Genomic DNA, 26645 nt, shown 5'->3' on the forward strand with positions numbered 1-26645 from the left:
ATGACACTCAAGGCTGGTGGGGGAACATTACCGCTATTGAGAGAACCAGGTATTTTGCACAGTTCCTCGATTGCGTTAATTGAGTCACTGCTTATCCCCGCGTTTACTGAGGTTGTGCTGCCCTGTAATGTTAAACGCCCGACAAAGTCCAAGTCTAACGACGTTTTTATACAGAGATCTGCCAGCCTACTAGACAAATACGAAATCTTTGGCGCAAACTACGTAACAAAAACTAAGGAAAATTTGGTGCCAGTTAGACTTACCAATTTTACGAATAAAAGCAAGTGCATTCCGGCTGGGACAACTGTTGCAGATTTAATACCAATTGTTGGCGAAAATGTTTCGTACATTAATGCCTACTCATTATGTTGTATATCGGAAGAGGTTGACAAGCCAGCGACCGATGATGACGTGTCGTCTCTTATTGAACAACTGCATCTAAATGATCTTAATTTGTCAGATGTTGAGCGGGAAGCTGTAATCGAAGTAATTCGAAGACGGAAAGCTGCGTTTTCACTCTCTAAACGTGATCTTGGCAAAACCAATATTCTTACTCACAGTATCGACACGGGAGACGCTGCACCCATACGCCAACACCCGAGAAGAATGTCAGAAGAAAACAAACGAAAGGTAGATGAGTTGCTAAAGGATATGTTAAATGATAACGTTATTAGTCACTCACAGTCGCCTTGGTCTAGCCCAGTTGTGTTGGTAAAAAAGAAGGACGGCAATACGAGGTTTTGCATTGACTACAGGGCTGTCAAAGATTGCACTAAGAAGCACAGTTTTCCTTTGCCACGGATCGATGAAAGTTTGGATCAACTCTCGGGGTGCAAATATTTCACCACACTGGACCTTAAATCTGGTTACTGGCAAATACCGATGAGTGAAGGCGACCGTGAAAAGACAGCGTTTACTTGCCATCGAGGTTTATTCAATTTTAATGTTATGCCGTTTGGACTAGCAAACGCACCTGCCACGTTTCAGCACTTGATGCGGATTGTGCTCGATGGAGTTGAATGGAATGGAGCATTGGCTTACCTGGATGACATCATCATATATGCACGCACCTTTCAAGATCATCTGCGCAACTTGGACGACGTGCTTTCCCGATTAGTTGCAGGTGGCCTCAAACTTAAACCGTCTAAATGCAATTTGTTCAAAGAAGAAGTTAGATTCTTGGGTCATGTAGTTTCAAAATCTGGTGTATCCTGCGATCCGGAGAAAATCTCTGCAGTTTCCAATTGGCCTGTGCCCTCGTCGATAAAGGATGTAAGGCAGTTTTTGGGACTCGCATCATACTATCGCAAGTTTGTCAGAGATTTTGCCAAAATTGCGGCCCCACTGTACGATTTGAGGAAGCCTCAAAAACAGTTCTGCTGGAATGATAAATGTTTACACTCATTCAACTTGTTGAAAGACTCACTCGTGACAAACCCGGTATTGAGATACCCGGAATTTACACAGCAGTTCATCCTCGATACAGATGCTTCAAATTCTTCGCTCGGCTGTGTTTTGTCACAGATTGTAGATGGTAAAGAGCACCCAGTTTCATACGCAAGTAGGTCTTTAACGAAAGCAGAAAGAAATTATTCCACCACGAGGAAGGAACTCCTGGCAATTGTTTATGGGGTGCAGAAATTTCGTTGTTATCTTGGCACACCTTTTCTTCTTCGCACGGACCACGCTTCGTTACGGTGGCTGTGGACAGCTAAAGAGACATACGGTCAATGTGCGCGCTGGTTTGAAATATTGGCTGATTTTGATTTTAAATTAATACACCGCTCTGGATCAAAGCACTCCAATGCAGACGCACTTAGTAGAAGGCCACAGAGCAGCAAAACAAGTGATTCTAATAGCGTCGAAGTGAATCCTGAGAGGTATCCGTTTGAAGTTGAAGAAAATTTTAAAACCTGTAAGACCTCGACGGAAAGTGTTTTAAGTATTGATCTTCGTGAGGGTTTTGGTTGGACTCCTGATCAAATTTCACAATCTCAAAAGTCTGACGAACATCTTTTCGTAGTACTAGGTTGGATTAGAGCCGGCGCAAGACCCCCTTTTAAGAAAATTAAGAAGTTGAGCAGTGAGGTTCGACATTACTGGTCTTTGTTTGGAGAGTTTTTTTTAGTACACCAGTGCTTGTACCGCAGTCTGGAAGACACACTGGAAGGAAAACGTCTTCAGCTACTGGTTCCTAAAGAAATGCGTCCGAGAGTCCTGAAAGAGTTACATGACGCATCACATGGAGGAGGACACATGGGTGTTGATAGAACAGCTGAAAGAGTTTCAAGACGATTTTACTGGCCACGCTGGAAAACGGATGTCCGTGAGTATTGTGAGCGTTGCACAATCTGTGATTTACGTAAAGCTCCTTCTAAAACACCAAGAGCGCCCTTGGTACCTTCCGATGAGTTGGAGCCGATGCAAAGAATAGAGATTGACGTCCTTGGAGGACTTCCTGTGACACATTCAGGAAACCGTTACATACTGGTAGCCACTGATATGTACACTAAATATATGCAGGCTTGGTCAATGCCATTACAGACAGCCCAAGAAACAACAATTGTTCTCTATCATAACTGGATGACGATTCATGGTGTTCCGGAGCGGATTCACAGCGACCGAGGAGGAAACTTTGAGAGCCAGTTGTTTAAAGAGCTTATTGATCTTCTCGGCTGCAAGAAATCAAGAACCACAGCATACCACCCTTCTGGGAACGGAGCGGTTGAAAGGGCCAACAGAACCATCCTTTCCATCATGAAGAATTATGTCCAGCGCGATCCACTATCCTGGGATAAATCTCTCTCCTCAATTTGTGCGACCTATAACGCCAGTCGACACGAAGAGACAGGTGTTTCTCCACATTTCCTTCTGACTGGACGAGAATTGAGGTTACCAGCAGATTTGATGATAGGACAGCCTTCAAGTCATCCATTATCGTCGGAAATGTTCGATTTACAAGACCGTATGCGGCTTGTCCACGAAGTCGTGAAAATGAGACTCGACCAACGTCGGCAATCCATGAAAGAACGTTACGACAAGTCGGTATCGAGACAAGCGGAGTTTCAAGTAGGAGACAAGGTCATGCTGCGAAACACTGTCATATCAAAAGATGAAAAGCGAAAGTTTCACCTTCCTTATTCAGGCCCCTACGAAGTTGTTGAAACTTTTCCGCCGGTAAATTATCTGATTCGCAATAATGAACGGACGTTAAGAGTACATTTTAACAGGCTGAAGCTAAGCAGAGGAGACCATCATACAAGGATGCCTTCCTATAATCAAGCTAGTTGCCCAGAAGATGTCCCCCAAGAATTGGACACGCCCTTGACTGGAGCTTACTTTTTAATAGGCCTAACCGATCAAATGCAAATCGTCATGAGAGTAACAATTTTAATAACGTTTGTAACTCCCGCAATAACGGTCGACTTCGCCGAAGCCCACGTCGCACTATTCGTTACCCAGACGTCGAAACGTATTAATTGTTTATTTGTGAGATGTTTGATGTTATGTTGTTGACTACTTTCCTATGATTTGTGTTTTATATACCACAGTTTCACATATACCAAGTATGATGATATTTTATTTCGGATCCGTTTATATATCGTCTATTTTAGCTATCAATCTCACGTTTTTATACCTTTTGTTGTGTTATTGGCATGAAGCATTATTTGTAACCCATCTTTATCGTGTTTGTACTATTGTTTTGGTATAGTCAACAAATGTTTGAATTTCTTTTATAACAAGTTATTTAAAATTTTGCTGTGGTTTTCAATGTAATGTTTGTATTTATATTATTTACATAGAAATGCTTTACCTTGAATTCCGTTTGTTTTTATTGGTGTGATAATCATAATTTTTTCGCTACTGCACCGTTTTGCTGTGTTTGGGGAATCGTTTTTGTAAACCTTTTTTTGTGGCCCACTGTGGCATGCGTGGTCGACAATTTTCTTCAAGATTAACACATTCATCTGGGTAACAGAAGTACTAGCGGTTGCTTCGTGATTATATTGTAATTTGTCGTTTTATTTTACATATATTTAGCTTATAGCCAGTTATGCTAATGTCGAAGCAATGTCGATGGGAAACTTATTGGAGGGGGAGGAGTGTTACGTGTTTTGTGCCCGTTGACGTGCCTTTGTGTTTCTGCCTTCGGCCGGAAGCGCTGATGGTTGTAATTGCGCATTGCTGGTTGGCGAACCAGTCACTCTACCGATGCCTGAGCTGTGTGCAGATGTGCGCTGTTTTTACTATTTTTATCAAATACAATTCTATAGTTTAACTGCAGGTCTATTCGAACCAGCATAGCAAAAGGCCGGTAACATTTATGCTGCGAGTGGATACATTCGAAAGCGAGCACGGCAGGACTCGAACCTGCAATCTTCTGATCCGAAGTCAGACGCGTTATCCATTACGCTACGTGCCCTGTTAAGGAAAAGTAATCAACGTAACTTCCATCAATACGAGATTGGTGTAATCGGAATCAGTTGGTGCAGCACCTCGTTCACATGGCAAATCCTTCCATGTACAGGACTGATCTGAAAATTTCGTTAAATGCATCACAGATTCCCCCTGCACCAGTTATTTACAAAAGTGCTCCTGCGTCCTGCTTAAACTAACAATTTCACCACATGGAACAGATTGCTCGTGTCCGTCAAGCATAAACTTCATATCTCTCAAATCCTTTCTCGGTAAAATAAACTGGTAGATATTTGGGTTTTAAAACTAAGCAAAATTATCTTATTAGCTTTGATTGTCTACGAATTCGTAAAAAGTTTGAACGAGCGCGCCAGGATTCGAACCTGGAATCTTCTGATCCGTAGTCAGACGCGTTATCCATTGCGCCACGCACCCACAAGCTTTTACAAAATGTCGATTACGTAATCCAGTTTAAATATATTTACCTCAGTTACAATTTCAATAATTTAAATGCATTTATACATAACAAAACTTTGGTTACGTAAAGGTGCGTGTTTTAGGAGATGTATATGTTTGAAGAAGGGTGCAATGTCTCATTTTTTCACTTAATGTGTAGTAAAATTACCAAGAATACAGTCGCGATTACCTTTTGAATACAAATTATAGGAATGCCTACGACTACAACATAGTGGTATATGACAGAATTCACATACCTCTATCTCCCGCTGTATATAGGATTAATAAATAGAGTGGATATTTTGGACTTAAATACAAATTTTCTTCTTTCTCATGCCAAGTTTTACCTACATCCTGCAGGCGATCTTGAAATTTCAAACAATTCATTTTCTAGGATAATTCCAACGCCAAAACACAAAACCGACAATGTTGCCCCTGATTGGTGTAAACATATTTTAAAAACCTTACGTAAGAGTCTAACAAACTCAGAAAAGAATAACTTTTTCACAAATACGTTTCCTTCATACATAGCACTCGTAATATTATCTTTACGCGATGAGAAACTTTTCGTACATTTACAGAACTACTGTTTTTATGTTAAAATTCGAAGTTTGTTTTTTACGCATTGAAATAAGTTTTACGGCCCAATTTGTGTACAAAGTTATTAAGTCAGCAATGTACCATACACGAAACAGGAAGATTTAAAAAAAGAGTTGAGTCCAATTATATTAACCGGGCTGCGGCACTCGGCCTATTCACGGGTGCTTTCCCGCTACTGGTCAACACGGGAACTTTTGGCTGCTCCTATTCGGACCTGACCCGGTTCGTTCCTCCTTGGACAACCTGGACACCTTACGTTCCCATAAGACGACCATATTGACGCTGAGCTTAGCGCGGACACCTGCTCGACATAGGTCCAAGTACCGCACAATTCCCAGTTTCAAGTTGTTCAACAACTCCAGCTTCCAAGTAACTGGATTACAGGCGCGCGCCACAACGCCCGGCGAGCATACAGCGACTAAATGGAGCGCATAAACATCAAAATATTTTTGGAACGTCGCGATTTGATTTCCATATACGAAACAAATAAATCTCAATTTGACTCTTTGAAAACTGCCTCAATGTTTACAAATATACATTGTGAGAATAAGCCAATATTTGGCGTTTATGCTGCGAGTGGATACATTCGAAAGCGAGCACGGCAGGACTCGAACCTGCAATCTTCTGATCCGAAGTCAGACGCGTTATCCATTACGCTACGTGCCCTGTTAAGAAAAAGTAATCAACGTAACTTCCATCAATACGAGATTGGTGTAATCAGAATCAGTTGGTGCAGCATCTCGTTCACATCGCAAATCCTTCCAAGTACAGGACTGACCTGAAAATTTCGTTAAATGCGTGATAGATCCTCCTGCACCAGCTATTTGCAAAAGTGCTCTTGAGTCCTGCTTAAACTAACAATTTCACCACATGGAACAGATTGCCCGTGTCCGTCAAGTATAAACTTCATATGTCTCAAATCCTTTCTCGGTAAATGAAACTGCTAGATATTTGGATTTTAAAACTAAGTAAAAGTATCTTATTAGTTTTGATTGTCTACGAATTCGTAAAAAGTTTGAACGAGCGCGCCAGGATTCGAACCTGGAATCTTCTGATCCGTAGGCAGACGCGTTATCCATTGCGCCACGCACCCACAAGCTTTTACAAAATATAGATTTCATAAAACGGTTTAAATGAATTTACCTCAGTTAAAATTACAATACTTTAAATGCATTTGTACATACCAAAACTTTGGTTACGTCAAGGTGCTTGTTTTAGGAGATGTACTGTGTATATTTGAAGAAGGGGCAAGAGTCTGATTTTATGACTTAATGTGTAGTAAAATTACCAAGAATACAGTCGCGATTACTTTTTGCATACAAAGTATAGGTATGCCTGCGACTACACCATACTGGTATACGACAGATTTCACATACCTCTATCTCCCGTTGTATATAGGATTAATATATAGAGTGCATATTTCGACCTTAAGGGGGCGTCAAACACCAAAAACTAAGATCTTTATGAATTTGTTGTACTCCTACGTAGGGCTTTAAAATAGCACTTTAGGCCAATCGAAAAACAGCATGTTTTCAAGCCTGGGAACTACCCTTGCAGTTGGCGTGCTTCAATGTCCCAGGTCGCGTGCAGAATTAGGCTCAAAAGTAGCATGAAAGTAGCCAAGATCGATTTTTTAGACCAAAATTTTAGTGTTTATTTTGCGTCTTTGTAAAAAACGTTTGAATCATGTTTTTTGATGGCTTTTTATGGAATGATAGTTCAAAGCATACTAAATTGCCATGCAAAATTTCAGAGAGCCCCATAAAAGATTTTTTGAGTAACCAGTCTTTCAGTAAAATCACTGTATAAAAATACAAACAAAGATTTTATGGCATTTTTGGTATTTAGCCCCTCCTGAAATACAAATTTTCTTCCTACTCATGCCAAATTTTACGTACGTCTGGAAAGCGATCTTAAAATTTGAAACAATTCATTTTCTAGGATAATTCCAAGGCCAAAACACAAAATCGACCATATTGCCCCTGATTGGCTAAAACATATTTTAAAAGCCTTACGTAAGAGTCTAACAAACTCAGAAAAGTTTAAGTTTTTCACAGATACGTTTCTTTCATACATAGCACTCGTAATATTATCTTTACGCGATGAGAACCTTTTCGTTCATTTACAGAACCACTGTTTTTATGTAAATATTTGAAGTTTCTTTTTTAAACTTTAAAACAAGTTTTAAGGCCCAATTTGTGTACAAAGTAAGTAAGTCTGCAATGTACCATGCACGAAACAAGAAGCTTTTAGCAAAAATGAGTTGAGTCCAACTATATTAACCGGGCTACAACACTCGGCCTATTCACGGGTGCTGTCCCGCTACTGGTCAACGCGGAAACTTTTAACTACTCCCTTTCGGACCTGACCCGGTTCGTTCCTCCTTAGACAATCTGGACACCTTAAGTTTCCATAAGACGACCATATTGACGCTGAGCTTAACGCGGACACCTACTCGACATAGGTCCAAGTACCGCACATTTCCCAGTTTCAAGTTGTTCAACAACTCCAACTTCCAAGTAACTGGATTACAGGCGCGCGCCACAACGCCCGGCGAGCCTACAGCCACTAAATGGAGCGTATAAACATCAAATTATTTTTGGAACGTCGCGATTTGATTTCCATATACGAAACAAATAAATCCCAATTTGGTTCTTGGAAAACTTCCTCAATGTTTACAAATATACATTGTGTGAATAAGCTAATTTGTTGCGTTTATACTGCGAATGGATACATTCGAAATCGAGCACGGCAGGACTCGAACCTGCAATCTTCTGATCCGAAGTCAGACGCGTTATTCATTACGCTACGTGCCCTGTTAAGGAAAATTATTGAACGTAACTTACATCAATACGAGATTGGTGTAATCTGAATCCGTTTGTGCAGCATCTCGTTCACATGGCAAATCCTTACAAGTACAGGACTGACCTGAAAATTTCGTTAAATGCATCACAGATCATCCTGCACCAGTTATTTGCAAAAGTGCTCTTGAGTCCTGCTTAAACTAACAATTTCACCACATGGAACAGATTGCCCGTGTCCGTCAAGTATAAACTTCATATGTCTCAAATCCTTTCTCGGTAAATGAAACTGGTAGATATTTGGATTTTAAAACTAAGTAAAAGTATCTTATTAGTTTTGATTGTCTACGAATTCGTAGAAAGTTTGAACGAGCGCGCCAGGATTCGAACCTGGAATCTTCTGATCCGTAGTCAGACGCGTTATCCATTGCGCCACGCACCCACAAGCTTTTACAAAATATAGATTTCGTAAAACGGTTTAAATGAATTTACCTCAGTTAAAATTACAATACTTTAAATGCATTTGTACATACCAAAACTTTGGTTACGTCAAGGTGCTTGTTTTAGGAGATGTACTGTGTATATTTGAAGAAGGGGCAAGAGTCTGATTTTATGACTTAATGTGTAGTAAAATTACCAAGAATACAGTCGCGATTACTTTTTGCATACAAAGTATAGGTATGCCTGTGACTACACCATACTGGTATACGACAGATTTCACATACCTCTATCTCCCGTTGTATATAGGATTAATATATAGAGTGCATATTTCGACCTTAAGGGGGCGTCAAACACCAAAAACTAAGATCTTTATCAATTTGTTGTACTCCTCCGTAGGGCTTTAAAATAGCACTTTAGGCCAATCGAAAAACAGCATGTTTTCAAGCCTGGGAACTACCCTTGCAGTTGGCGTGCTTCAATGTCCCAGGTCGCGTGCAGAATTAGGCTCAAAAGTAGCATGAATGTAGCCAAGATCGATTTTTTAGACCAAAATTTTAGTGTTTATTTTGCGTCTTTGTAAAAAACGTTTGAATCATGTTTTTTGATGGCTTTTTATGGAATGATAGTTCAAAGCATACTAAATTGCCATGCAAAATTTCAGAGAGCCCAATAAAAATTTTTTGAGTAACCAGTCTTTCAGTAAAATCACTGTATAAAAATACAAACAAAGATTTTATGGCATTTTTGGTGTTTAGCCCCTCCTGAAATACAAATTTTCTTCCTACTCATGCCAAATTTTACGTACGTCTGGAAAGCGATCTTAAAATTTGAAACAATTCATTTTCTAGGATAATTCCAAGGCCAAAACACAAAAACGACCATATTGCCCCTGATTGGCTAAAACATATTTTAAAAGCCTTACGTAAGAGTCAAACAAACTCAGAAAAGTTTAAGTTTTTCACAGATACGTTTCTTTCATACATAGCACTCGTAATATTATCTTTACGCGATGAGAACCTTTTCGTTCATTTACAGAACCACTGTTTTTATGTAAATATTTGAAGTTTCTTTTTTAAACTTTAAAACAAGTTTTAAGGCCCAATTTGTGTACAAAGTAAGTAAGTCTGCAATGTACCATGCACGAAACAAGAAGCTTTTAGCAAAAATGAGTTGAATCCAACTATATTAACCGGGCTACAACACTCGGCCTATTCACGGGTGCTGTCCCGCTACTGGTCAACGCGGAAACTTTTAACTACTCCCTTTCGGACCTGACCCGGTTCGTTCCTCCTTAGACAATCTGGACACCTTAAGTTTCCATAAGACGACCATATTGACGCTGAGCTTAACGCGGACACCTACTCGACATAGGTCCAAGTACCGCACATTTCCCAGTTTCAAGTTGTTCAACAACTCCAACTTCCAAGTAACTGGATTACAGGCGCGCGCCACAACGCCCGGCGAGCCTACAGCCACTAAATGGAGCGTATAAACATCAAATTATTTTTGGAACGTCGCGATTTGATTTCCATATACGAAACAAATAAATCCCAATTTGGTTCTTGGAAAACTTCCTCAATGTTTACAAATATACATTGTGTGAATAAGCCAATTTGTTGCGTTTATACTGCAAATGGATACATTCGAAATCGAGCACGGCAGGACTCGAACCTGCAATCTTCTGATCCGAAGTCAGACGCGTTATCCATTACGCTACGTGCCCTGTTAAGGAAAATTATTGAACGTAACTTACATCAATACGAGATTGGTGTAATCTGAATCCGTTTGTGCAGCATCTCGTTCACATGGCAAATCCTTACAAGTACAGGACTGACCTGAAAATTTCGTTAAATGCATCACAGATCATCCTGCACCAGTTATTTGCAAAAGTGCTCTTGAGTCCTGCTTAAACTAACAATTTCACCACATGGAACAGATTGCCCGTGTCCGTCAAGTATAAACTTCATATGTCTCAAATCCTTTCTCGGTAAATGAAACTGGTAGATATTTGGATTTTAAAACTAAGTAAAAGTATCTTATTAGTTTTGATTGTCTACGGATTCGTAGAAAGTTTGAACGAGCGCGCCAGGATTCGAACCTGGAATCTTCTGATCCGTAGTCAGACGCGTTATCCATTGCGCCACGCACCCACAAGCTTTTACAAAATATAGATTTCGTAAAACGGTTTAAATGAATTTACCTCAGTTAAAATTACAATACTTTAAATGCATTTGTACATACCAAAACTTTGGTTACGTCAAGGTGCTTGTTTTAGGAGATGTACTGTGTATATTTGAAGAAGGGGCAAGAGTCTGATTTTATGACTTAATGTGTAGTAAAATTACCAAGAATACAGTCGCGATTATTTTTTGCATACAAAGTATAGGTATGCCTGCGACTACACCATACTGGTATACGACAGATTTCACATACCTCTATCTCTCGTTGTATATAGGATTAATATATAGAGTGCATATTTCGACCTTAAGGGGGCGTCAAACACCAAAAACTAAGATCTTTATGAATTTGTTGTACTCCTCCGTAGGGCTTTAAAATAGCACTTTAGGCCAATCGAAAAACAGCATGTTTTCAAGCCTGGGAACTACCCTTGCAGTTGGCGTGCTTCAATGTCCCAGGTCGCGTGCAGAATTAGGCTCAAAAGTAGCATGAAAGTAGCCAAGATCAATTTTTTAGACCAAAATTTTAGTGTTTATTTTGCGTCTTTGTAAAAAACGTTTGAATCATGTTTTTTGATGGCTTTTTATGGAATGATAGTTCAAAGCATACTAAATTGCCATGCAAAATTTCAGAGAGCCCCATAAAAATTTTTTGAGTAACCAGTCTTTCAGTAAAATCACTGTATAAAAATACAAACAAAGATTTTATGGCATTTTTGGTGTTTAGCCCCTCCTGAAATACAAATTTTCTTCCTACTCATGCCAAATTTTACGTACATCTGGAAGGCGATCTTAAAATTTGAAACAATTCATTTTCTAGGATAATTCCAAGGCCAAAACACAAAAACGACCATATTGCCCCTGATTGGCTAAAACATATTTTAAAAGCCTTACGTAAGAGTCTAACAAACTCAGAAAAGTTTAAGTTTTTCACAGATACGTTTCTTTCATACATAGCACTCGTAATATTATCTTTACGCGATGAGAACTTTTTCGTTCATTTACAGAACCACTGTTTTTATGTATATATTTGAAGTTTCTTTTTTAAACTTTAAAACAAGTTTTAAGGCCCAATTTGTGTACAAAGTAAGTAAGTCTGCAATGTACCATGCACGAAACAGGAAGCTGTTAGCAAAAATGAGTTGAGTCCAACTATATTAACCGGGCTACAACACTCGGCCTATTCACGGGTGCTGTCCCGCTACAGGTCAACGCGGAAACTTTTAACTACTCCCTTTCGGACCTGACCCGGTTCGTTCCTCCTTAGACAATCTGGACACCTTAAGTTTCCATAAGACGACCATATTGACGCTGAGCTTAGCGCGGACACCTACTCGACATAGGTCCAAGTACCGCACATTTCCCAGTTTCAAGTTGTTCAACATCTCCAACTTCCAAGTAACTGGATTACAGGCGCGCGCCACAATGCCCGGCGAGCCTACAGCCACTAAATGGAGCGTATAAACATCAAATTATTTTTGGAACGTCGCGATTTGTTTTCCATATACGAAACAAATAAATCCCAATTTGGTTCTTTGAAAACTTCCTCAATGTTTACAAATATACATTGTGTGAATAAGCCAATTTGTTGCGTTTATACTGCGAATGGATACATTCGAAATCGAGCACGGCAGGACTCGAACCTGCAATCTTCTGATCCGAAGTCAGACGCGTTATCCATTACGCTACGTGCCCTGTTAAGGAAAATTATTGAACGTAACTTACATCAATACGAGATTGGTGTAATCTGAATCCGTTTGTGCAGCATCTCGTTCACATGGCGAATCCTTACAAGTACAGGACTGACCTGAAAATTTCGTTAAAGGCATCACAGATCATCCTGCACCAGTTATTTGCAAAAGTGCTCTTGAGTCCTGCTTAAACTAACAATTTCACCACATGGAACAGATTGCCCGTGTCCGTCAAGTATAAACTTCATATGTCTCAAATCCTTTCTCGGTAAATGAAACTGGTAGATATTTGGATTTTACAACTAAGTAAAAGTATCTTATTAGTTTTGATTGTCTACGAATTCGTAGAAAGTTTGAACGAGCACGCCAGGATTCGAACCTGGAAACTTCTGATCCGTAGTCAGACGCGTTATCCATTGCGCCACGCACCCACAAGCTTTTACAAATATCGATTTCGTAATGCGATTTAAATGAATTTACCTCAGTTTAAATTTTAAAACTTTAAATGCATTTGTACATACCAAAACTTTGGTTACGTCAAGGTGCTTGTTTTAGGAGATGTACGGTGTATATTTGAAGAAGGGGCAAGAGTCTGATTTTATGACCTAATGTGTAGTAAAATTACCAAGAATACAGTCGCGATTACTTTTTGCATACAAAGTATAGGTATGCCTGCGACTACACCATACTGGTATACGACAGTTTTCACATACCTCTATCTCTCGTTGTATATAGGATTAATATATAGAGTGCATATTTCGACCTTAAGGGGGCGTCAAACACCAAAAACTAAGATCTTTATGAATTTGTTGTACTCCTACGTAGGGCTTTAAAATAGCACTTTAGGCCAATCGAAAAACAGCATGTTTTCAAGCCTGGGAAGTACTCTTGCAGTTGGCGTGCTTCAATGTCCGAGGTCGCGTGCAGAATTAGGCTCAAAAGTAGTATGAAAGTAGCCAAGATCGATTTTTTAGACCAAAATTTTAGTGTTTATTTTGCGTCTTTGTAAAAAACGTTTGAATCATGTTTTTTGATGGCTTTTTATGGATTGATAGTTCAAAGCATACTAAATTGCCATGCAAAATTTCAGAGAGCCCCATAAAAATTTTTTGAGTAACCAGTCTTTCAGTAAAATCATTGTATAAAAATACAAACAAAGATTTTATGGCATTTTTGGTGTTTAGCCCCTCCTGAAATACAAATTTTCTTCCTACTCATGCCAAATTTTACGTACGTCTTGAAGGCGATCTTAAAATTTGAAACAATTCATTTTCTAGGATAATTCCAAGGCCAAAACACAAAATCGACCATATTGCCCCTGATTGGCTAAAACATATTTTAAAAGCCTTACGTAAGAGTCTAACAAACTCAGAAAAGTTTAAGTTTTTCACAGATACGTTTCTTTCATACATAGCACTCGTAATATTATCTTTACGCGATGAGAACTTTTTCGTTCATTTACAGAACCACTGTTTTTATGTAAATATTTGAAGTTTCTTTTTTAAACTTTAAAACAAGTTTTAAGGCCCAATTTGTGTACAAAGTAAGTAAGTCTGCAATGTACCATGCACGAAACAGGAAGCTTTTAGCAAAAATGAGTTGAGTCCAACTATATTAACCGGGCTACAACACTCGGCCTATTCACGGGTGCTGTCCCGCTACTGGTCAACGCGGAAACTTTTAACTACTCCCTTTCGGACCTGACCCGGTTCGTTCCTCCTTAGACAATCTGGACACCTTAAGTTTCCATAAGACGACCATATTGACGCTGAGCTTAGCGCGGACACCTACTCGACATAGGTCCAAGTACCGCACATTTCCCAGTTTCAAGTTGTTCAACATCTCCAACTTCCAAGTAACTGGATTACAGGCGCGCGCCACAATGCCCGGCGAGCCTACAGCCACTAAATGGAGCGTATAAACATCAAATTATTTTTGGAACGTCGCGATTTGATTTCCATATACGAAACAAATAAATCCCAATTTGGTTCTTTGAAAACTTCCTCAATGTTTACAAATATACATTGTGTGAATACGCCAATTTGTTGCGTTTATACTGCGAATGGATACATTCGAAATCGAGCACGGCAGGACTCGAACCTGCAATCTTCTGATCCGAAGTCAGACGCGTTATCCATTACGCTACGTGCCCTGTTAAGGAAAATTATTGAACGTAACTTACATCAATACGAGATTGGTGTAATCTGAATCCGTTTGTGCAGCATCTCGTTCACATGGCAAATCCTTACAAGTACAGGACTGACCTGAAAATTTCGTTAAATGCATCACAGATCCTCCTGCACCAGTTATTTGCAAAAGTGCTCTTGAGTCCTGCTTAAACTAACAATTTCACCACATGGAACAGATTGCCCGTGTCCGTCAAGTATAAACTTCATATGTCTCAAATCCTTTCTCGGTAAATGAAACTGGTAGATATTTGGATTTTAAAACTAAGTAAAAGTATCTTATTAGTTTTGATTGTCTACGAATTCGTAGAAAGTTTGAACGAGCGCGCCAGTATTCGAACCTGGAATCTTCTGATCCGTAGTCAGACGCGTTATCCATTGCGCCACGCACCCACAAGCTTTTACAAATATAGATTTCGTAAAAGGGTTTAAATGAATTTACCTCAGTTAAAATTACAATACTTTAAATGCATTTGTACATACCAAAACTTTGGTTACGTCAAGGTGCTTGTTTTAGGAGATGTACTGTGTATATTTGAAGAAGGGGCAAGAGTCTGATTTTATGACTTAATGTGTAGTAAAATTACCAAGAATAAAGTCGCGATTATTTTTTGCATACAAAGTATAGGTATGCCTGCGACTACACCATACTGGTATACGACAGATTTCACATACCTCTATCTCTCGTTGTATATAGGATTAATATATAGAGTGCATATTTCGACCTTAAGGGGGCGTCAAACACCAAAAACTAAGATCTTTATGAATTTGTTGTACTCCTCCGTAGGGCTTTAAAATAGCACTTTAGGCCAATCGAAAAACAGCATGTTTTCAAGCCTGGGAACTACCCTTGCAGTTGGCGTGCTTCAATGTCCCAGGTCGCGTGCAGAATTAGGCTCAAAAGTAGCATGAAAGTAGCCAAGATCGATTTTTTAGACCAAAATTTTAGTGTTTATTTTGCGTCTTTGTAAAAAACGTTTGAATCATGTTTTTTGATGGCTTTTTATGGAATGATAGTTCAAAGCATACTAAATTGCCATGCAAAATTTCAGAGAGCCCCATAAAAATTTTTTGAGTAACCAGTCTTTCAGTAAAATCACTGTATAAAAATACAAACAAAGATTTTATGGCATTTTTGGTGTTTAGCCCCTCCTGAAATACAAATTTTCTTCCTACTCATGCCAAATTTTACGTACATCTGGAAGGCGATCTTAAAATTTGAAACAATTCATTTTCTAGGATAATTCCAAGGCCAAAACACAAAAACGACCATATTGCCCCTGATTGGCTAAAGCATATTTTAAAAGCCTTACGTAAGAGTCTAACAAACTCAGAAAAGTTTAAGTTTTTCACAGATACGTTTCTTTCATACATAGCACTCGTAATATTATCTTTACGCGATGAGAACTTTTTCGTTCATTTACAGAACCACTGTTTTTATGTATATATTTGAAGTTTCTTTTTTAAACTTTAAAACAAGTTTTAAGGCCCAATTTGTGTACAAAGTAAGTAAGTCTGCAATGTACCATGCACGAAACAGGAAGCTTTTAGCAAAAATGAGTTGAGTCCAACTATATTAACCGGGCTACAACACTCGGCCTATTCACGGGTGCTGTCCCGCTACAGGTCAACGCGGAAACTTTTAACTACTCCCTTTCGGACCTGACCCGGTTCGTTCCTCCTTAGACAATCTGGACACCTTAAGTTTCCATAAGACGACCATATTGACGCTGAGCTTAGCGCGGACACCTACTCGACATAGGTCCAAGTACCGCACATTTCCCAGTTTCAAGTTGTTCAACATCTCCAACTTCCAAGTAACTGGATTACAGGCGCGCGCCACAATGCCCGGCGAGCCTACAGCCACTAAATGGAGCGTATAAACATCAAATTATTTTTGGAACGTCGCGATTTGTTTTCCATATACGAAACAAATAAATCCCAATTTGGTTCTTTGAAAACTTCCTCAATGTTTACAAATATACATTGTGTGAATAAGCCAATTTGTTGCGTTTATACTGCGAATGGATACATTCGAAATCGAGCACGGCAGGACTCGAACCTGCAATCTTCTGATCCGAAGTCAGACGCGTTATCCATTACGCTACGTGCCCTGTTAAGGAAAATTATTGAACGTAACTTACATCAATACGAGATTGGTGTAATCTGAATCCGTTTGTGCAGCATCTCGTTCACATAGCGAATCCTTACAAGTACAGGACTGACCTGAAAATTTCGTTAAAGGCATCACAGATCATCCTGCACCAGTTATTTGCAAAAGTGCTCTTGAGTCCTGCTTAAACTAACAATTTCACCACATGGAACAGATTGCCCGTGTCCGTCAAGTATAAACTTCATATGTCTCAAATCCTTTCTCGGTAAATGAAACTGGTAGATATTTGGATTTTTAAACTAAGTAAAAGTATCTTATTAGTTTTGATTGTCTACGAATTCGTAGAAAGTTTGAACGAGCACGCCAGGATTCGAACCTGGAAACTTCTGATCCGTAGTCAGACGCGTTATCCATTGCGCCACGCACCCACAAGCTTTTACAAATATAGATTTCGTAAAAGGGTTTAAATGAATTTACCTCAGTTAAAATTACAATACTTTAAATGCATTTGTACATACCAAAACTTTGGTTACGTCAAGGTGCTTGTTTTAGGAGATGTACTGTGTATATTTGAAGAAGGGGCAAGAGTCTGATTTTATGACTTAATGTGTAGTAAAATTACCAAGAATACAGTCGCGATTACTTTTTGCATACAAAGTATAGGTATGCCTGCGACTACACCATACTGGTATACGACAGATTTCACATACCTCTATCTCTCGTTGTATATAGGATTAATATATAGAGTGCATATTTCGACCTTAAGGGGGCGTCAAACACCAAAAACTAAGATCTTTATGAATTTGTTGTACTCCTACGTAGGGCTTTAAAATAGCACTTTAGGCCAATCGAAAAACAGCATGTTTTCAATCCTGGGAACTACCCTTGCAGTTGTCGTGCTTCAATGTCCCAGGTCGCGTGCAGAATTAGGCTAAAAAGTAGTATGAATGTAGCCAAGATCGATTTTTAGACCATAATTTTAGTGTTTATTTTGCGTCTTTGTAAAAAACGTTTGAATCATGTTTTTTGATGGCTTTTTATGGAATGATATTGTAGTTCAAAGCATACTAAATTGCCATGCAAAATTTCAGAGAGCCCCATAAAAGATTTTTTGAGCAAACAGTCTTTCAGTAAAATCACTGTATAAAAATACAAACAAAGATTTTATGGCATTTTTGGTGTTTAGCCCCTCCTGAAATACAAAATTTCTTCTTACTCATGCCAAATTTTACGTACGTCTTGAAGGCGATCTTAAAATTTGAAACAATTCATTTTCTAGGATAATTCCAAGGCCAAAACACAAAATCGACCATATTGCCCCTGATTGGCTAAAACATATTTTAAAAGCCTTACGTAAGAGTCTAACAAACTCAGAAAAGTTTAAGTTTTTCACAGATACGTTTCTTTCATACATAGCACTCGTAATATTATCTTTACGCGATGAGAACCTTTTCGTTCATTTACAGAACCACTGTTTTTATGTAAATATTTGAAGTTTCTTTTTTACACATTAAAACAAGTTTTACGGGCCAATGTGTGTACAAATTAATTAAGTCTGCAATGTACCATGCACGAAACAGGAAGCTTTTAGCAAAAAAGAGTTGAGTCCAACTATATTAACCGGGCTACGACACTCGGCCTATTCACGGGTGCTGTCCCGCTACTGGTCAACGCGGGAACTTTTGGCTGCTCCCTTTCGGACCTGACCCGGTTCGTTCCTCCTTAGACAACCTGGACACCTTAAGTTTCCATAAGACGACCATATTGACGCTGAGCTTAGCGCGGACACCTGCTCGACATAGGTCCAAGTACCGCACATTTCCCAGTTTCAAGTTGTTCAACAACTCCAGCTTCCAAGTAACTGGATTACAGGCGCGCGCCACAACGCCCGGCGAGCCTACAGCCACTAAATGGAGCGTGTAAACATCAAATTATTTTTGGAACGTCGAGATTTGATTTCCATATACGAAACAAATAAATCCCAATTTGGTTCTTTGAAAACTGCCTCAATGTTTACAAATATACATTGTGTGAATAAACCAATGTTTTGCGTTTATACTGCGAATGGATACATTCGAAATCGTGCACGGCAGGACTCGAACCTGCAATCTTCTGATCCGAAGTCAGACGCGTTATACATTAAGCTACGTGCCCTGTTAAACAAAAGTATTCAACGTAACTTACATCAATACGAGATTGGTGTAATCTGAATTCGTTTGTGCAGCATCTCGTTCACATGGCAAATCGTTACAAGTAAAGGACTGACCTGAAAATTTCGTTAAATGCGTGAAAGATCATCCTGCACCAGCTATTTGCAAAAGTGCTCTTGAGTTCTGCTTAAACTAACAATTTCACCACATGGAAGAGATTGCCCGTGTCCGTCAAGTATAAACTTCATATGTCTCAAATCCTTTCTCGGTAAATGAAACTGGAAGATATTTGGATTTTAAAACTAAGCAAAGGTTTCTCAATAGTTTTGATTGTCTACGGATTCGTAGAAAGTTTGAACGAGCACGCCAGGATTCGAACCTGGAAACTTCTGATCCGTAGTCAGACGCGTTATCCATTGCGCCACGCACCCACAAGCTTTTACAAATATAGATTTCGTAATGCGATTTAAATGAATTTACCTCAGTTAAAATTTTAAAACTTTAAATGCATTTGTACATACCAAAACTTTGGTTACGTCAAGGTGCTTGTTTTAGGAGATGTATGGTGTATATTTGAAAAAGGGGCAAGAGTCTGATTTTATGACCTAATGTGTAGTAAAATTACCAAGAATACAGTCGCGATTACTTTTTGCATACAAAGAATAGGTATGCCTGCGACTACACCATACTGGTATACGACAGATTTCACATACCTCTATCTCCCGCTGTATATAGGATTAATATATAGATTGCATATTTTGACCTTAAGGGGGCGTCAAACACCAAAAACTAAGATCTTTATGAATTTGTTGTACTCCTACGTAGGGCTTTAAATCAGCACTTTAAGCCAATCGAAAAACAGCATGTTTTCAATCCTGGGAACTACCCTTGCAGTTGGCGTGCTTCAATGTCCCAGGTCGCGTGCAGAATTAGGCTAAAAAGTAGTATGAAAGTAGCCAAGATCGATTTTTAGACCAAAATTTTAGTGTTTATTTTGCGTCTTTGTAAAAAACGTTTGAATCATGATTTTTGATGGCTTTTTATGGAATGATAGTTCAAAGCATACTAAATTGCCATGCAAAATTTCAGAGAGCCCCATTAAAATTTTTTGAGTAACCAGTCTTTCAGTAAAATCACTGTATAAAAATACAAACAAAGATTTTATGGCATTTTTGGTGTTTAGCCGCTCCTGAAATACAAATTTTTTTCTTACTCATGCCAAATTTTACGTACGTCTTGAAGGCGTTCTTAAAATTTGAAACAATTCATTTTCTAGGATAATTCCAAGGCCAAAACACAAAATCGACCATATTGCCCCTGATTGGCTAAAACATATTTTAAAAGCCTTACGTAAGAGTCTAACAAACTCAGAAAAGTTTAAGTTTTTCACAGATACGTTTCTTTCATACATAGCACTCGTAATATTATCTTTACGCGATGAGAACCTTTTCGTTCATTTACAGAACCACTTTTTTTATGTAAATATTTGAAGTTTCTTTTTTACACATTAAAACAAGTTTTACGGGCCAATGTGTGTACAAATTAATTAAGTCTGCAATGTACCATGCACGAAACATTAAGCTTTTAGCAAAAAAGAGTTGAGTCCAACTATATTTACCGGGCTACGACACTCGGCCTATTCACGGGTGCTGTCCCGCTACTGGTCAACGCGGGAACTTTTGGCTGCTCCCTTTCGGACCTGACCCGGTTCGATCCTCCTTAGACAACCTGGACACCTTAAGTTTCCATAAGACGACCATATTGACGCTGAGCTTAGCGCGGATACCTACTCGACATAGGTCCAAGTACCGCACATTTCCCAGTTTCAAGTTGTTCAACAACTCCAGCTTCCAAGTAACTGGATTACAGGCGCGCGCCACAACGCCCGCCGAGCCTACAGCCACTAAATGGAGCGTATAAACATCAAATTATTTTTGGAACGTCGAGATTTGATTTCCATATACGAAACAAATAAATCCCAATTTGGTTCTTTGAAAACTGCCTCAATGTTTACAAATATACATTGTGTGAATAAACCAATGTTTTGCGTTTATACTGCGAATGGATACATTCGAAATCGAGCAAGGCAGGACTCGAACCTGCAATCTTCTGATCCGAAGTCAGACGCGTTATCCATTAAGCTACGTGCCCTGTTAAAGAAAAGTATTCAACGTAACTTACATCAATACGAGATTGGTGTAATCTGAATCCGTTTGTGCAGCATCTCGTTCACATGGCAAATCCTTACAAGTAAAGGACTGACCTGAAAATTTCGTTAAATGCGTGAAAGATCATCCTGCACCAGCTATTTGCAAAAGTGCTCTTGAGTTCTGCTTAAACTAACAATTTCACCACATGGAAGAGATTGCCCGTGTCCGTCAAGTATAAACTTCATATGTCTCAAATCCTTTCTCGGTAAATGAAACTGGAAGATATTTGGATTTTAAAACTAAGCAAAGGTTTCTCAATAGTTTTGATTGTCTACGGATTCGTAGAAAGTTTGAACGAGCACGCCAAGATTCGAACCTGGAAACTTCTGATCCGTAGTCAGACGCGTTATCCATTGCGCCACGCACCCACAAGCTTTTACAAATATAGATTTCGTAATGCGATTTAAATTAATTTACCTCAGTTAAAATTTTAAAACTTTAAATGCATTTGCACATACCAAAACTTTGGTTACGTCAAGGTGCTTGTTTTAGGAGATGTACGGTGTATATTTGAAGAAGGGGCAAGAGTCTGATTTTATGACCTAATGTGTAGTAAAATTACCAAGAATACAGTCGCGATTACTTTTTGCATACAAAGTATAGGTATGCCTGCGACTACACCATACTGGTATACGACAGATTTCACATACCTCTATCTCCCGCTGTATATAGGATTAATATATAGATTGCATATTTTGACCTTAAGGGGGCGTCAAACACCAAAAACTAAGATCTTTATGAATTTGTTGTACTCCTACGTAGGGCTTTAAAATAGCACTTTAGGCCAATCGAAAAACAGCATGTTTTCAATCCTGGGAACTACCCTTGCAGTTGTCGTGCTTCAATGTCCCAGGTCGCGTGCAGAATTAGTCTAAAAAGTAGTATGAAAGTAGCCAAGATCGATTTTTAGACCAAAATTTTAGTGTTTATTTTGCGTCTTTGTAAAAAACGTTTGAATCATGTTTTTTGATGGCTTTTTATGGAATGATATTGTAGTTCAAAGCATACTAAATTGCCATGCAAAATTTCAGAGAGCCCCATAAAAGATTTTTTGAGCAAACAGTCTTTCAGTAAAATCACTGTATAAAAATACAAACAAAGATTTTATGGCATTTTTGGTGTTTAGCCCCTCCTGAAATACAAATTTTCTTCTTACTCATGCCAAATTTTACGTACGTCTTGAAGGCGATCTTAAAATTTGAAACAATTCATTTTCTAGGATAATTCCAAGGCCAAAACACAAAATTGACCATATTGCCCCTGATTGGCTAAAACATATTTTAAAAGCCTTACGTAAGAGTCTAACAAACTCAGAAAAGTTTAAGTTTTTCACAGATACGTTTCTTTCATACATAGCACTCGTAATATTATCTTTACGCGATGAGAACCTTTTCGTTCATTTACAGAACCACTGTTTTTATGTAAATATTTGAAGTTTCTTTTTTAAACTTTAAAACAAGTTTTAAGGCCCAATTTGTGTACAAAGTAAGTAAGTCTGCAATGTACCATGCACGAAACAAGAAGCTTTTAGCAAAAATGAGTTGAGTCCAACTATATTAACCGGGCTACAACACTCGGCCTATTCACGGGTGCTGTCCCGCTACTGGTCAACGCGGAAACTTTTAACTACTCCCTTTCGGACCTGACCCGGTTCGTTCCTCCTTAGACAATCTGGACACCTTAAGTTTCCATAAGACGACCATATTGACGCTGAGCTTAACGCGGACACCTACTCGACATAGGTCCAAGTACCGCACATTTCCCAGTTTCAAGTTGTTCAACAACTCCAACTTCCAAGTAACTGGATTACAGGCGCGCGCCACAACGCCCGGCGAGCCTACAGCCACTAAATGGAGCGTATAAACATCAAATTATTTTTGGAACGTCGCGATTTGATTTCCATATACGAAACAAATAAATCCCAATTTGGTTCTTGGAAAACTTCCTCAATGTTTACAAATATACATTGTGTGAATAAGCCAATTTGTTGCGTTTATACTGCGAATGGATACATTCGAAATCGAGCACGGCAGGACTCGAACCTGCAATCTTCTGATCCGAAGTCAGACGCGTTATCCATTACGCTACGTGCCCTGTTAAGGAAAATTATTGAACGTAACTTACATCAATACGAGATTGGTGTAATCTGAATCCGTTTGTGCAGCATCTCGTTCACATGGCAAATCCTTACAAGTACAGGACTGACCTGAAAATTTCGTTAAATGCATCACAGATCATCCTGCACCAGTTATTTGCAAAAGTGCTCTTGAGTCCTGCTTAAACTAACAATTTCACCACATGGAAAAGATTGCCCGTGTCCGTCAAGTATAAACTTCATATGTCTCAAATCCTTTCTCGGTAAATGAAACTGGTAGATATTTGGATTTTTAAACTAAGTAAAAGTATCTTATTAGTTTTGATTGTCTACGGATTCGTAGAAAGTTTGAACGAGCGCGCCAGGATTCGAACCTGGAATCTTCTGATCCGTAGTCAGACGCGTTATCCATTGCGCCACGCACCCACAAGCTTTTACAAATATCGATTTCGTAATGCGATTTAAATGAATTTACCTCAGTTAAAATTTTAAAACTTTAAATGCATTTGTACATACCAAAACTTTGGTTACGTCAAGGTGCTTGTTTTAGGAGATGTACGGTGTATATTTGAAGAAGGGGCAAGAGTCTGATTTTATGACCTAATGTGTAGTAAAATTACCAAGAATACAGTCGCGATTACTTTTTGCATACAAAGTATAGGTATGCCTGCGACTACACCATACTGGTATACGACAGATTTCACATACCTCTATCTCTCGTTGTATATAGGATTAATATATAGAGTGCATATTTCGACCTTAAGGGGGCGTCAAACACCAAAAACTAAGATCTTTATGAATTTGTTGTACTCCTACGTAGGGCTTTAAATCAGCACTTTAGGCCAATCGAAAAACAGCATGTTTTCAAGCCTGGGAACTACCCTTGCAGTTGTCGTGCTTCAATGTCCCAGGTCGCGTGCAGAATTAGGCTCAAAAGTAGTATGAAAGTAGCCAAGATCGATTTTTTAGACCAAAATTTTAGTGTTTATTTTGCGTCTTTGTAAAAAACGTTTGAATCATGTTTTTTGATGGCTTTTTATGGATTGATAGTTCAAAGCATACTAAATTGCCATGCAAAATTTCAGAGAGCCCCATAAAAATTTTTTGAGTAATCAGTCTTTCAGTAAAATCACTGTATAAAAATACAAACAAAGATTTTATGGCATTTTTGGTGTTTAGCCCCTCCTGAAATACAAATTTTCTTCCTACTCATGCCAAATTTTACGTACGTCTTGAAGGCGATCTTAAAATTTGAAACAATTCATTTTCTAGGATAATTCCAAGGCCAAAACACAAAATCGACCATATTGCCCCTGATTGGCTAAAACATATTTTAAAAGCCTTACGTAAGAGTCTAACAAACTCAGAAAAGTTTAAGTTTTTCACAGATACGTTTCTTTCATACATAGCACTCGTAATATTATCTTTACGCGATGAGAACTTTTTCGTTCATTTACAGAACCACTGTTTTTATGTAAATATTTGAAGTTTCTTTTTTAAACTTTAAAACAAGTTTTAAGGCCCAATTTGTGTACAAAGTAAGTAAGTCTGCAATGTACCATGCACGAAACAGGAAGCTTTTAGCAAAAATGAGTTGAGTCCAACTATATTAACCGGGCTGCAACACTCGGCCTATTCACGGGTGCTGTCCCGCTACTGGTCAACGCGGAAACTTTTAACTACTCCCTTTCGGACCTGACCCGGTTCGTTCCTCCTTAGACAATCTGGACACCTTAAGTTTCCATAAGACGACCATATTGACGCTGAGCTTAGCGCGGACACCTACTCGACATAGGTCCAAGTACCGCACATTTCCCAGTTTCAAGTTGTTCAACATCTCCAACTTCCAAGTAACTGGATTACAGGCGCGCGCCACAATGCCCGGCGAGCCTACAGCCACTAAATGGAGCGTATAAACATCAAATTATTTTTGGAACGTCGCGATTTGATTTCCATATACGAAACAAATAAATCCCAATTTGGTTCTTTGAAAACTTCCTCAATGTTTACAAATATACATTGTGTGAATACGCCAATTTGTTGCGTTTATACTGCGAATGGATACATTCGAAATCGAGCACGGCAGGACTCGAACCTGCAATCTTCTGATCCGAAGTCAGACGCGTTATCCATTACGCTACGTGCCCTGTTAAGGAAAATTATTGAACGTAACTTACATCAATACGAGATTGGTGTAATCTGAATCCGTTTGTGCAGCATCTCGTTCACATGGCAAATCCTTACAAGTACAGGACTGACCTGAAAATTTCGTTAAATGCATCACAGATCATCCTGCACCAGTTATTTGCAAAAGTGCTCTTGAGTCCTGCTTAAACTAACAATTTCACCACATGGAACAGATTGCCCGTGTCCGTCAAGTATAAACTTCATATGTCTCAAATCCTTTCTCGGTAAATGAAACTGGTAGATATTTGGATTTTAAAACTAAGTAAAAGTATCTTATTAGTTTTGATTGTCTACGAATTCGTAGAAAGTTTGAACGAGCGCGCCAGTATTCGAACCTGGAATCTTCTGATCCGTAGTCAGACGCGTTATCCATTGCGCCACGCACCCACAAGCTTTTACAAATATAGATTTCGTAAAAGGGTTTAAATGAATTTACCTCAGTTAAAATTACAATACTTTAAATGCATTTGTACATACCAAAACTTTGGTTACGTCAAAGTGCTTGTTTTAGGAGATGTACTGTGTATATTTGAAGAAGGGGCAAGAGTCTGATTTTATGACTTAATGTGTAGTAAAATTACCAAGAATACAGTCGCGATTATTTTTTGCATACAAAGTATAGGTATGCCTGCGACTACACCATACTGGTATACGACAGATTTCACATACCTCTATCTCTCGTTGTATATAGGATTAATATATAGAGTGCATATTTCGACCTTAAGGGGGCGTCAAACACCAAAAACTAAGATCTTTATGAATTTGTTGTACTCCTACGTAGGGCTTTAAAATAGCACTTTAGGCCAATCGAAAAACAGCATGTTTTCAAGCCTGGGAACTACCCTTGCAGTTGGCGTGCTTCAATGTCCCAGGTCGCGTGCAGAATTAGGCTCAAAAGTAGCATGAAAGTAGCCAAGATCGATTTTTTAGACCAAAATTTTAGTGTTTATTTTGCGTCTTTGTAAAAAACGTTTGAATCATGTTTTTTGATGGCTTTTTATGGAATGATAGTTCAAAGCATACTAAATTGCCATGCAAAATTTCAGAGAGCCCCATAAAAATTTTTTGAGTAACCAGTCTTTCAGTAAAATCACTGTATAAAAATACAAACAAAGATTTTAT

At 38.8% G+C, this 26645-nt stretch overlaps 20 non-coding genes across 20 annotated transcripts; all 20 read right to left on the bottom strand.

Moving 5' to 3' along the window:
- Positions 1 to 4350: 4350 nt before the first annotated feature.
- Positions 4351 to 4423, bottom strand: Trnar-ucg (transfer RNA arginine (anticodon UCG)). Its single transcript has one exon. It is a non-coding gene; the product is annotated as a tRNA-Arg (tRNA).
- Positions 4424 to 4778: 355 nt separating this feature from the next.
- On the bottom strand, positions 4779 to 4851 carry Trnar-acg (transfer RNA arginine (anticodon ACG)). The gene has a single exon. It is a non-coding gene; the product is annotated as a tRNA-Arg (tRNA).
- A 1214-nt stretch (positions 4852 to 6065) lies between these two features.
- Positions 6066 to 6138, bottom strand: Trnar-ucg (transfer RNA arginine (anticodon UCG)). Its single transcript has one exon. It is a non-coding gene; the product is annotated as a tRNA-Arg (tRNA).
- Positions 6139 to 6492: 354 nt separating this feature from the next.
- Trnar-acg (transfer RNA arginine (anticodon ACG)) lies at positions 6493 to 6565 on the bottom strand. Its single transcript has one exon. It is a non-coding gene; the product is annotated as a tRNA-Arg (tRNA).
- Positions 6566 to 8215: 1650 nt separating this feature from the next.
- Positions 8216 to 8288, bottom strand: Trnar-ucg (transfer RNA arginine (anticodon UCG)). Its single transcript has one exon. It is a non-coding gene; the product is annotated as a tRNA-Arg (tRNA).
- A 354-nt stretch (positions 8289 to 8642) lies between these two features.
- Trnar-acg (transfer RNA arginine (anticodon ACG)) lies at positions 8643 to 8715 on the bottom strand. The gene has a single exon. It is a non-coding gene; the product is annotated as a tRNA-Arg (tRNA).
- A 1649-nt stretch (positions 8716 to 10364) lies between these two features.
- Trnar-ucg (transfer RNA arginine (anticodon UCG)) lies at positions 10365 to 10437 on the bottom strand. Its single transcript has one exon. It is a non-coding gene; the product is annotated as a tRNA-Arg (tRNA).
- A 354-nt stretch (positions 10438 to 10791) lies between these two features.
- On the bottom strand, positions 10792 to 10864 carry Trnar-acg (transfer RNA arginine (anticodon ACG)). Its single transcript has one exon. It is a non-coding gene; the product is annotated as a tRNA-Arg (tRNA).
- A 1649-nt stretch (positions 10865 to 12513) lies between these two features.
- Trnar-ucg (transfer RNA arginine (anticodon UCG)) lies at positions 12514 to 12586 on the bottom strand. Its single transcript has one exon. It is a non-coding gene; the product is annotated as a tRNA-Arg (tRNA).
- A 354-nt stretch (positions 12587 to 12940) lies between these two features.
- Positions 12941 to 13013, bottom strand: Trnar-acg (transfer RNA arginine (anticodon ACG)). The gene has a single exon. It is a non-coding gene; the product is annotated as a tRNA-Arg (tRNA).
- Positions 13014 to 14661: 1648 nt separating this feature from the next.
- On the bottom strand, positions 14662 to 14734 carry Trnar-ucg (transfer RNA arginine (anticodon UCG)). The gene has a single exon. It is a non-coding gene; the product is annotated as a tRNA-Arg (tRNA).
- A 354-nt stretch (positions 14735 to 15088) lies between these two features.
- On the bottom strand, positions 15089 to 15161 carry Trnar-acg (transfer RNA arginine (anticodon ACG)). Its single transcript has one exon. It is a non-coding gene; the product is annotated as a tRNA-Arg (tRNA).
- A 1648-nt stretch (positions 15162 to 16809) lies between these two features.
- On the bottom strand, positions 16810 to 16882 carry Trnar-ucg (transfer RNA arginine (anticodon UCG)). The gene has a single exon. It is a non-coding gene; the product is annotated as a tRNA-Arg (tRNA).
- Positions 16883 to 17236: 354 nt separating this feature from the next.
- On the bottom strand, positions 17237 to 17309 carry Trnar-acg (transfer RNA arginine (anticodon ACG)). The gene has a single exon. It is a non-coding gene; the product is annotated as a tRNA-Arg (tRNA).
- Positions 17310 to 19389: 2080 nt separating this feature from the next.
- On the bottom strand, positions 19390 to 19462 carry Trnar-acg (transfer RNA arginine (anticodon ACG)). Its single transcript has one exon. It is a non-coding gene; the product is annotated as a tRNA-Arg (tRNA).
- Positions 19463 to 21536: 2074 nt separating this feature from the next.
- Positions 21537 to 21609, bottom strand: Trnar-acg (transfer RNA arginine (anticodon ACG)). Its single transcript has one exon. It is a non-coding gene; the product is annotated as a tRNA-Arg (tRNA).
- A 1653-nt stretch (positions 21610 to 23262) lies between these two features.
- Trnar-ucg (transfer RNA arginine (anticodon UCG)) lies at positions 23263 to 23335 on the bottom strand. The gene has a single exon. It is a non-coding gene; the product is annotated as a tRNA-Arg (tRNA).
- A 354-nt stretch (positions 23336 to 23689) lies between these two features.
- Positions 23690 to 23762, bottom strand: Trnar-acg (transfer RNA arginine (anticodon ACG)). Its single transcript has one exon. It is a non-coding gene; the product is annotated as a tRNA-Arg (tRNA).
- A 1648-nt stretch (positions 23763 to 25410) lies between these two features.
- Trnar-ucg (transfer RNA arginine (anticodon UCG)) lies at positions 25411 to 25483 on the bottom strand. The gene has a single exon. It is a non-coding gene; the product is annotated as a tRNA-Arg (tRNA).
- A 354-nt stretch (positions 25484 to 25837) lies between these two features.
- Trnar-acg (transfer RNA arginine (anticodon ACG)) lies at positions 25838 to 25910 on the bottom strand. Its single transcript has one exon. It is a non-coding gene; the product is annotated as a tRNA-Arg (tRNA).
- Between the last annotated feature and the right edge of the window lie 735 nt (positions 25911 to 26645).

The sequence above is a fragment of the Clavelina lepadiformis genome, chromosome 7, assembly GCF_947623445.1.
Source record: "Clavelina lepadiformis chromosome 7, kaClaLepa1.1, whole genome shotgun sequence".
Taxonomy (NCBI): domain Eukaryota; kingdom Metazoa; phylum Chordata; class Ascidiacea; order Aplousobranchia; family Clavelinidae; genus Clavelina; species Clavelina lepadiformis.